Genomic DNA, 9,748 nt, shown 5'->3' on the forward strand with positions numbered 1-9,748 from the left:
TGATTGGTTGGAGGATAAGTTGCTGGAGAAACTCCAATCAAAGAGACGTGACCTGAGCCAAACATTGAAACATAAGTAAAATTCAGAGAGGAACAGAGGTGGGGAAAGAGAGTATGTAAAACCAGAAGCATGTGCTGAGTCGCTTCAATTGTGTCCAACTCTCTGTGATGCCATGGACTGTAGCCCACCAGGCTCCTCTGGTCCATGGGATTCTCCAGGCAAGAATACTGGAGTGGGTTGCCATTTCCTTCTCCAGGGGATCTTCCCGACTCAGGGATCAAACCTGAATCTCCTATGGCTCCTGCATTGCAGGGGGATTCCTTACCACTGAGCCACTTGGGAAAGCAGAACTGGAGGCAGAAATGGCAAATTGAGTGGAGAGAACCAGAAGACTTTCTGGCAAGACTTTATTTGAAGGTTTGGCAATACAAATGAAGAGAGGATGTGTTCCTGTTTGTCAAGACAGGCTCTGGACTCCACCTTGAAGGGGAAGCAAAGCTTGTGTTGAATCGCAGAGTGGGTTGGATCTAGACTGGTCAGTTTTCACAGACAGCAGTTCACCTGCATCTGAGAAGTGAGCTCTTGAGTCAATATGTAGGAATTTGTCTATTGAAACTGTTTTAATAGCAAATAGCCACTAGCCCTTCTGCTTACCAAAAAATAATAATTAAATGTCAGGAACGTAAAAAAAACCCATATCTGTAGCTTTTTGTAGCTTTGCTCTTTCATGGGTGCAAATGGGCTTGAATGGAATTGTTGTTTGTTTATCTGTGCCACCGTCTGAGTGAAAGCGTGAACCAGAAAAAACTTTCTACACAATCATTCATCTTGCGTTCTCAGCAAAAAACATGCTTCACATTGTCAGTTCAGATTTTGAGACTCCCATGACACAGGCTCAATTACCTTGAAGTCATTGAATTCTCATCCATTAGATGAAGGTGTATATGAAGATGACCTCAGAATTCATTGTTTTCCAACATATGTGTCCTCTTTCTTCATGGATTTACATGATCCACCACTTTGGTTATGTCAGTGGCTGTTATCTATGTGTTTCCAACCAAAGGCAGCTTCTTACACCTTTCTGGATCTTTTATATAGATCTAAATGCTCACATTGCCTTTTTCCTCTAAACTCGATTTCTCTTCTCTTAGGAGATGAAGTAATAGAGAACAGAGGACTTTGGTGAGAACTTTTATTACACAGTAATTTTACATTTAAGAAATTGTTTCACAGAGATGGTATCAGAAGTAACAGGAATAAGTTGTTGTGGAAGTGAGAGCATTACCACCATGATAGTATCCATGAGGATAGTAGACAGCCAGGGGAGGGAAAGCTGGCTGGGAAATTCTCAAAATTCCAATCCGTAGGGTAAATCTTTAAGGGAGGAGTGCTTGGAGACAATAGGCTTTGTGACTTTACTAAGATGGAATCATGTTAAACCAGCATGTCCTCAAACTGTCATTCTATAAAATGGACAAAAACCAATTTCTCATTTCATCAATGTCATTTTCTGAGCACCGCTTCCTGTGTCAGGGAAGGGAAATATAAAGGAAAATAAGTGATGGTCCCGGTCTAGGAGATCATGGTTTACTTCTGGAGGCTTAGACATAACTCAAGCATAATTAACATACAATACATGGCAATTTATAGGAAATCCTAAACCATCACCCGGAACTCAACAGTTTGCAAATAATGCTGTGCATCAGAATTAGCTGGGGGTTTGTGAAAGGACTGAGTGTCAGGCTGTATTCCTGGAAATTCTGAGTTGGAGCCTTTGCTTCTCGGTTGTTTTTTGGGTTTTGTTTTTTAACAAGCTGCAAGTCCACTAAAGACTGCTGGTGAAGATGATAAGGGTATGGGGGAGTGGGGTGGACGATCACTTTGGGCTGGAGTATAAAGGAAACCCCCCAGCACTGAGCACAGAGGTGAAAGATACAGGTTCGTAGAGCTGAGGGTATATGCATGCGGAGACAATCTGGGTGGAGTGAGGGGGTTTAAATAGGAGGTGGTGTCCCGTGGGTAAAGGCCTGGATGGCCTGTGGACTAACTCCACTCTGTGAGAGCAGGAAGAGAAGACGGGCTTGGTTCTTTCAGACAGGGATCTTGATGTGGAAGGGAGAAGAAAGTAGGTATTGGATCTTTTATTGGGCACTCACCTGGTAAAGCCCCTTGGGAGAAAGAGGAGGGTGGGTGGGTGCCTATGTCTTTTTCCCTCCCTGTCTGCTCAGTGAAGGTAACTGATCTCTAGCACAATGTACTAGGTGTACATTAAAGGGTGTACTTTAAACAAAACACTAAGATTAGCCAATCCACTTACCTCCCCCAAAGGAGCTCACTCACCCAGAGGAAGCCTGACAAAATGACCACGTAAAATATTATGCTTTTAAGAAGGTCCCTTATATCTCAGAGAGTCAATAGTCCATTATGTCAGTTCCCATCCACTGGCTTCTTTCTCAGCTATTTATATTTCCATTTAGTTGAAGCGTAGGCAAAGCTCACCAAGGCCCAGAAAATTAGAGTTATCAGAGCCTCGTTAGTTATCTCTTCTACAACCATCTATCTTTTTCATTCCACCCACTCTGGGCCCAGCAGTTTGGCTCCTGCTTTTCACTTCCTTTTGAGACTTTCCAGTGTGAGGTGCTGCTTTTTCCAGTGTCTCCACTGCTGATCCTTTGACTATACCTTTTCCTCTTCTGTTCTTCTGGTATTTGTTTTTTTCGTGGGGAGAAGAGAAGAATGAGGACTTGGTGAGAGAAAACGTTTTCTGTCCTGGTTTTCCTGTACTTTGTTGTCTTACTTCTCTGTTTACATCCTATACCTTACACACTCTTGTTGGTCTGTGTGTGTTAGTCGCTCAGTCATGTCCCACTCTTTGTGACCCCATGGACTATAGCCTGCCAGGCTCCTCTGTCCATGGAATTCTCCAGGCAGGAATTCTGGAGTGGGTAGCCATTTCCTTCTCCAGGCAATCTTCCCAACCCAGGGATTGAACCCGGGGCTCCTGCATTGCAGGCAGATTCTTTACCATCTGAGCTACAAAGGAAGTCCTCTTGCTGGCCTAATCTTCGTTAAACAGCACTCAGAATCACAGGAGCTAGGACAGGTATATATTGACACAGATAAACTGTCTTGAAAAATAAAGTTAGGGAGTAAGAAGAGATACTTGTGAGGAAGAAAGAAAAGGGAGGGAGTGCTGAGGAAGGGTAAGAAGAGGCCAGTATATTATTATTATACAGTATAATAACATATTATAACAAATACAGTTATATACATTATAACAAACATTATATTATATACAGTATATACTAATATATATATAGTAAATAGATGGGGAAACAATGGGAAGAGTGACAGACTTTATTTTCTTGGGCTCCAAAATCACTGCAGATGGTGACTGCAGCCACAAAATTAAAAGACACCTGCTCTCAGAAGAAAAGCTATGACAAACATAGACAGAGTATTAAAAAGCAGAGACATTACTTTGCCAACAAAGGCCCATCTAGTCAAGGCTATGGTTTTTCCAGTAGTCATGTATGGATGTGAGAGTTGGGCCATAAAGAAGGCTAAATGCTGAAGAATTGATGCTTTTGAACTGTGATGTTGGAGAAGACTCTTGAGAGTCCCTTGGACTGCAAGGAGATCCAACCAGTCCATCCTAAAGGAGATCGGTTCTGAATATTCATTGGAAGGACTGATGTTGAAGCTGAAACTCCAATAATTTGACCACCTGATGTGAAGAGCCAACTCAATAGAAAAGACCCTGATGCTGGGAAAGATTGAAGGCAGGAAGAGAAGGAGACAACAGAAGATGAGATGGTTGGATGGCATCACCAATTCAATGGACATGAGTTTGAGCAAACTCTAGGAGGTGGTGAAGGACAGGGAAGCCTGGAGTGCTGCATTCCATGGCATCGAAAAGAGTCAGACATGACAGTGATTGAACAGCAACAGCTGTTTATATATATATATAAAACATATATATATATAACATATATAATGTTATATATATGTTAATATAGTAATAGTAATTGTTGTTATTGTTAGTAATACTGTTATTAGCAATAATGACAATTACTATGTATCAAGCAGCTAATATGGGCCAGGGAGTGTGGCAGCATAAATCATTTAATTTTCACAATGTTCCTTTGACTATATGTTATTTCTTCAATTGTAAAATAGGAATAAGACTCAGAGTTTAACCGTATTTCTCACGGTCATACTGCTAGGAAGACACGCAGATGGAAATCAAACTCTCTTTCTTTACCACATCATGGAGAAGTAATCAGGAACTTTATTTTTTTTTCAGATTTAAACCTGAGATATATTTTTAAGAGAGTTTTCAATATATATAATAATCCAGAGTGGATAACCAACAAGGACTTACTGTATAGCACATGGAACTCTGATCAACATTCTGTGGCAGCCTGGATGGAAGAGGGTATGGGGGAGAATGAACACACATATAGGTATGGCTGAGTCCCTTCACCCATCACCCGAGACTATGACAACATTGTTAATTGACTATACTCCAATACATAATAAAACGTTCAAAAGAAAAATAATCTAGATAATTTTACACCCATATACTTGCACATGCACATACAATCCACAAATCAAGAGTCCAGTGTTCAGTAGTTTTCTTTCAGTTTATCTCATAATCTCAGGATTGGAACAATCCTGAGGATCCATACGATGCTTCAAGTTCAATGGCAGTAATCTCTCTATATCTTATTCTATGTCTGCCTAAGTATTTTCAGAAAAGGGGAACTCACCATCACAAAGACAATCTGTTCCATTGTTGGACAGCATGGATGGTTATAATATTATTCCTCTGTTCAATGCTATGAGGATGATCTCAGAACTGTCCAGCTATTTTTGCCTTCTGAAGTTACACAAGATCTATCACATTGTTCTTTTACAGTATAGAACTGTGTATGTATGTACAATTTCCACACACATACATGTACACAATCACACGTGCACACACGCAGCCTCAAAGTCTCCTCTTTTCCAGCTAAGTACCTCTCAGTTCAGTAGCTCAGTCGTGTCCAACTCTTTCTGACCCCATGAATCGCAGTACGCCAGGCCTCCCTGTCCGTCAAAAACTCCTGGAGTTTACCCAAACTCATGTACCTCGAGTCGGTTGATGCCATCCAGCCATCTCATTCTCTGTCATCCCCTTCTCCTCCTGCCCCCAATCCTTCCCAGCATCAGGGTCTTTTCCAATGAATCAACTCTTCGCATGAGGTGGCCAAAGTATTGGAGTTTCAGCTTCAACATCAGTCCTTCCAATGAACACCCAGGACTGAACTCCTCTAGGATGGACTGGTTGGATCTCCTTGCAGGCCAAGGGACTCTTAAGAGTCTTATCCAACACCACAGTTCAAAGCATCAATTCTTTAGCACTCAGCTTTCTTCACAGTCCAACTCTCACATCCATACATGACCACTGGAAAAACCATAGCCTTGACTAGATGGGCCTTTGTTGGCAAAGTAATGTCTGCTTTTTAATATGCTACCTAGGTTGGTCATAATTTCATGGCTGCAGTCACTATCTGCAGTGATTTTGGAGCCCCAAAAAATTAAGTCTGACACTCTTTCTGCTGTTTCCCCATCTATTTCCCATGAAGTCATGGGACTGGATGCCATGATCTTAGTTTTCTGAATGTTGACCTTTAAGCCAACTTTTTCACTCTCCTCTCTCACTTTCAACAAGAGGCTTTTCAGTTTTTCTTCACTTTCAGCCATAAGGGTGGTGTCATCTGCATATCTGAGGTTATTGATATTTCTCCCGGCAATCTTGATTCCAGCTTGTGCTTCCTCCAGCCCAGCGTTTCTCATGATGTACTCTGCATATAAGTTAAATAAGCAGGGTGACAATATACAGCCTTGATGTACTCCTTTTCCTATTTGGAACCAGTCTGTTGTTCCATGTCCAGTTCTAACTGTTGCTTCCTGACGTGCATACAGGTTTCTCAAGAGACAGGTGAGGTGGTCTGGTATTCCCATCTCTTTCAGAATTTTCCACAGTTCATTGTGATCCACACAGTCAAAGGCTTTGGCATAGTCAATTAAAAAGAAATATATGTTTTTCTGGAACTCTCTTGCTTTTTCAATGATCCAGCAGACGTTGGCAATTTGATCTCTGGTTCCTCTGCCTTTTCTAAAATCAGCTTGAACATCTGGAAGTTCACAGTTCACGTATTGCTGAAGCCTGGCTTGGAGAATTTTGAGCATTACTTTACTAGCGTGTGAGATGAGTGCAATTGTGTGGTAGTTTGAGCATTCTTTGGCATTGCCTTTCTTTGGGATTGGAATGGAAACTGACCTTTTCCAGTCCTGTGGCCACTGCTGAGTTTTCCAAATTTGCTGACGTATCGAGTGAAGCACTTTCACAGCATCATCTTTTAGGATTTGAAATAGCTCAACTGGAATTCCATCACTTCCACTAGCTTTGTTCATAGTGATGCTTTCTAAGGCCCACTTGACTTCACATTCCAGGATGTCTGGCTTTAGGTGAGTGATCACACCATCATGATTATCTGGGTCATGAAGATCTTTTTTGTACAGTTCTTCTGTGTATTCTTGCCACCTCTTCTTAATATCTTCTGGTTCTGTTAGGTCTATACCATTTCTGTCCTTTATCGATCCCATCTTTGAATGAAATGTTCCCTTCATATCTCTAATTTTCCTAAAGAGATCTCTAGTCTTTCCCATTGTGTTGTTTTCCTCTATTTCTTTGCATTGATCGCTGAGGAAGGCTTTCTTATCTCTCCTTGCTCTTCTTTGGAACTCTGCATTCAAATGGGAATATCTTTCCTTTTCTCCTTTGCTTTCCACTTTTCTTCTTTTCACAGCTATTTGTAAGGCCTACTCAGACAGCCATTTTGCTTTTTTGCATTTCTTTTTCTTGGGGATGGTCTTGATCCCTGTCTCCTGTACAATGTCATGAACCTCCATCCATAGTTCATCAGGCACTCTGTCTATCAGATCTAGTCCCTTAAATCTATTTCTCACTTCCACTGTATAATCATAAGGGATTTGATTTATGTCATACCTGCATGGTCTAGTGGTTTTCCGTACTTGCTTCAATTTCAGTCTGAATTTGGCAATAAGCAGTTCATGATCTGAGCCACAGTCAGCTCCCAGTCTTGTTTTTGCTGACTGTATAGAGCTTCTCCATCTTTGACTGCAAAGAATATAATCAATCTGATTCCAGTTGACCATCTGGTGATGTCCATGTGTAGAGTCTTCTCTTGTGTTGTTGGAAGAGGGTCTTTGCTATGACCAGTGCATTCTCTTGGCAAAACTCTATTAGCCTTTGACGTGCTTCATTCTGTACTCCAAGGCCAAATTTGCCTGTTACTCCAGGTGTTTTTTGACTTCCTACTTTTGCATTCCAGTCCCCTATGATGAAAAGGACATCTTTTTTGGGTGTTAGTTCTAAAAGGTCTTGTAGGTCTTCATAGAACCATTCAGCTTCTTCAACGTTACTGGTTGAGGAATAGGCTTGGATAACCGTGATATTGAATGGTTTGCCTTGGAAACGAACAGAGATTATTCTGTCGTTTTTGAGATTGCATCCAAGTACTGCATTTTGGACTCTTTTGTTGACCATGGTGGCTACTCCATTTCTTCTAAGGGATTCCTGCCCACAGTAGTAGATACAATGGTCATCGGAGTTAAATTCACCCATTCCAGTCCATCTTAGTTCGTTGATTCCTAGAATGTTGACGTTCACTCTTGGCATCTCCTGTTTGACCACTTCCAATTTGCCTTGATTCATGGACCTAACATTCCAGGTTCCTATGCAATATTGCTCTTTACAGCATCGGACCTTGCTTCTATCACAAGTCACATCCACAACTGGGTATTGTTTTTGCTTTGGCTCCATTCCTTTATTCTTTCTGGAGTTATTTCTCCACTGATCTCCAGTAGCATATTGGGTACCTACTGACCTGGGGAGTTCCTCTTTTAGTATCCTATCATTTTGCCTTTTCATACTGTTGATGGGGTTCTCAAGGCAAGAATACTGAAGTGGTTTGCCATTCCCTTCTCCAGTGGACCACATTCTGTCAGACCTCTCCACCATGACCCGTCTGTCTTGGGTGGCCCCACAGGGCATGGCTTAGTCACCTCTAGTTCTTGCAATTATGACTCATTTAACAATTTCCATCTCGCTTACTGTCCTTTTGACCAACTTGGGTCATAAAACTGACTGTAGAACTCAAGATACAGTCAGACCACACAACCTAGAGAGGACTTTTCCTTCCTTTCATTGGGTATTGTGCTTTTGTTCAAACAGCCTAGCTTATATTAGCATTTTGAAAGCCAGTGACACTGTTGATACCTATCATGCTTGCAGTCAGCTAAGATCTATAGACTTGCAATCTAAGTTAAAGACTTGAAAGACATCTCTGTTCAATTTAATCTTGTGAGTTTGGCCCATGTTGTCTTCTGGTAAGATCTTTCTAGATGGTGATTCTTTCAGCAATGGCTCTCCTTACTAGCTTTGTGTAATCTACAATTTGGTAAGAAAATTGTCAATTTTTTTCATAATATATTGAGTATAACTAATACGTTAAAAACAGTTTTAGAATGTGATCTTGCTTTATTGAAAATATCTGTTATTTATTTGTACAAAAACAATCTGGATGAAGATATATACTAAAATGTTAACAGTCCTTATCTCTGATTATAAGACTTAGAATTTTTAATTTTTGGTTGTACCTTGTCTGATTTAGTAAATTACTTTTAAAAGGAGTCCTTCTAACTAAAAGACTGGTTTTGAATGTATAGTATCTATTGTTACCTAATCGCTGTGAGTTTCTTGAGTCTTTAACTTGACTCAAAGCTTCTTGAGAACAGGAAAGTTGTGCTTCATAATCCCCCAAGGAGCTGCCACAAAGCTTGATTGACTGGGTTTGCTTTTAAATTAACTTGTCCTTCCTCCAGTGCTGAAGGCATGGCCTTTGTCTGACTTTATCTCTTGTTCATATCAATGTCTTAAAATAATGGAAACACATGTTTTATCTACATCAACACTTAAGCAAATTAGACTGATTCATTTACTGGTGAATGATTATTAAGTGGGTTAACAAATCTATTTAGCCAATTGAAAGCCTAATATTTTGATTTACCATGGTTGGCTCATAATTCTACAATGTAAACATAAATAATGGAATAATTGTGGTGAGAGATGACTATTGGTGAACCCTCCAAGTATTGTTTTGTTGAGATCAGCACTGTGCTAAGAATTCCTACAAACGGAGATGAAGACAGGACTCTTGATTTCAACTCTGGGAGATGGTGAGGGACAGGGAAGCCTGGCGTGCTGCAGTCCATGGGGTCACAAAGAGTTGGACATGACTAGGCGACTGAACAACAATAGCAGTTGGTGAGGTAAGACTTCCAAGAGCAAACAGATGTCAAGATGCTTATTGGGACGTTGATTGGCGTTTGATATTGTCTTTAGGTCATTACATTTCTCTCTTCAACAGAGCATTTGGTTAAGGAGAATTAGGGGTGGGGGATAGGACTTTGTCCTCCATTTGTAACCCCTAGAGGATAACAAACTCATAGAAAAATTATTCATATACATTTTTTCTACATATTTGTTTTAGAAAAAAGGTAGAAACTACAATTTTTCGATTAGGTAGAAAGAATTTACCATGGCCACGTAATCGCCTCCCCTCCTCAGTCTTCCTTGCTCCCTGCATCCCAGTGTTGTCTACTCTGTATCTATGAG

General features: G+C 40.7%; 1 long non-coding RNA gene across 1 annotated transcript; it reads right to left on the bottom strand.

Annotated features, from left to right (window-relative positions):
• Positions 1–1,181: 1,181 nt before the first annotated feature.
• On the bottom strand, positions 1,182–9,301 carry LOC145525830 (uncharacterized). Its single transcript, XR_014068434.1, has 4 exons — positions 9,141–9,301; positions 8,813–9,005; positions 4,773–8,521; positions 1,182–3,094 (listed from the first exon to the last, which is right to left on the bottom strand). It is a non-coding gene; the product is annotated as an uncharacterized LOC145525830 (long non-coding RNA).
• Positions 9,302–9,748: the final 447 nt, after the last annotated feature.

The sequence above is a fragment of the Giraffa tippelskirchi genome, chromosome 11, assembly GCF_054371585.1.
Source record: "Giraffa tippelskirchi isolate mGirTip1 chromosome 11, T2T-mGirTip1v1.2.pri, whole genome shotgun sequence".
NCBI classification, from domain to species: domain Eukaryota; kingdom Metazoa; phylum Chordata; class Mammalia; order Artiodactyla; family Giraffidae; genus Giraffa; species Giraffa tippelskirchi.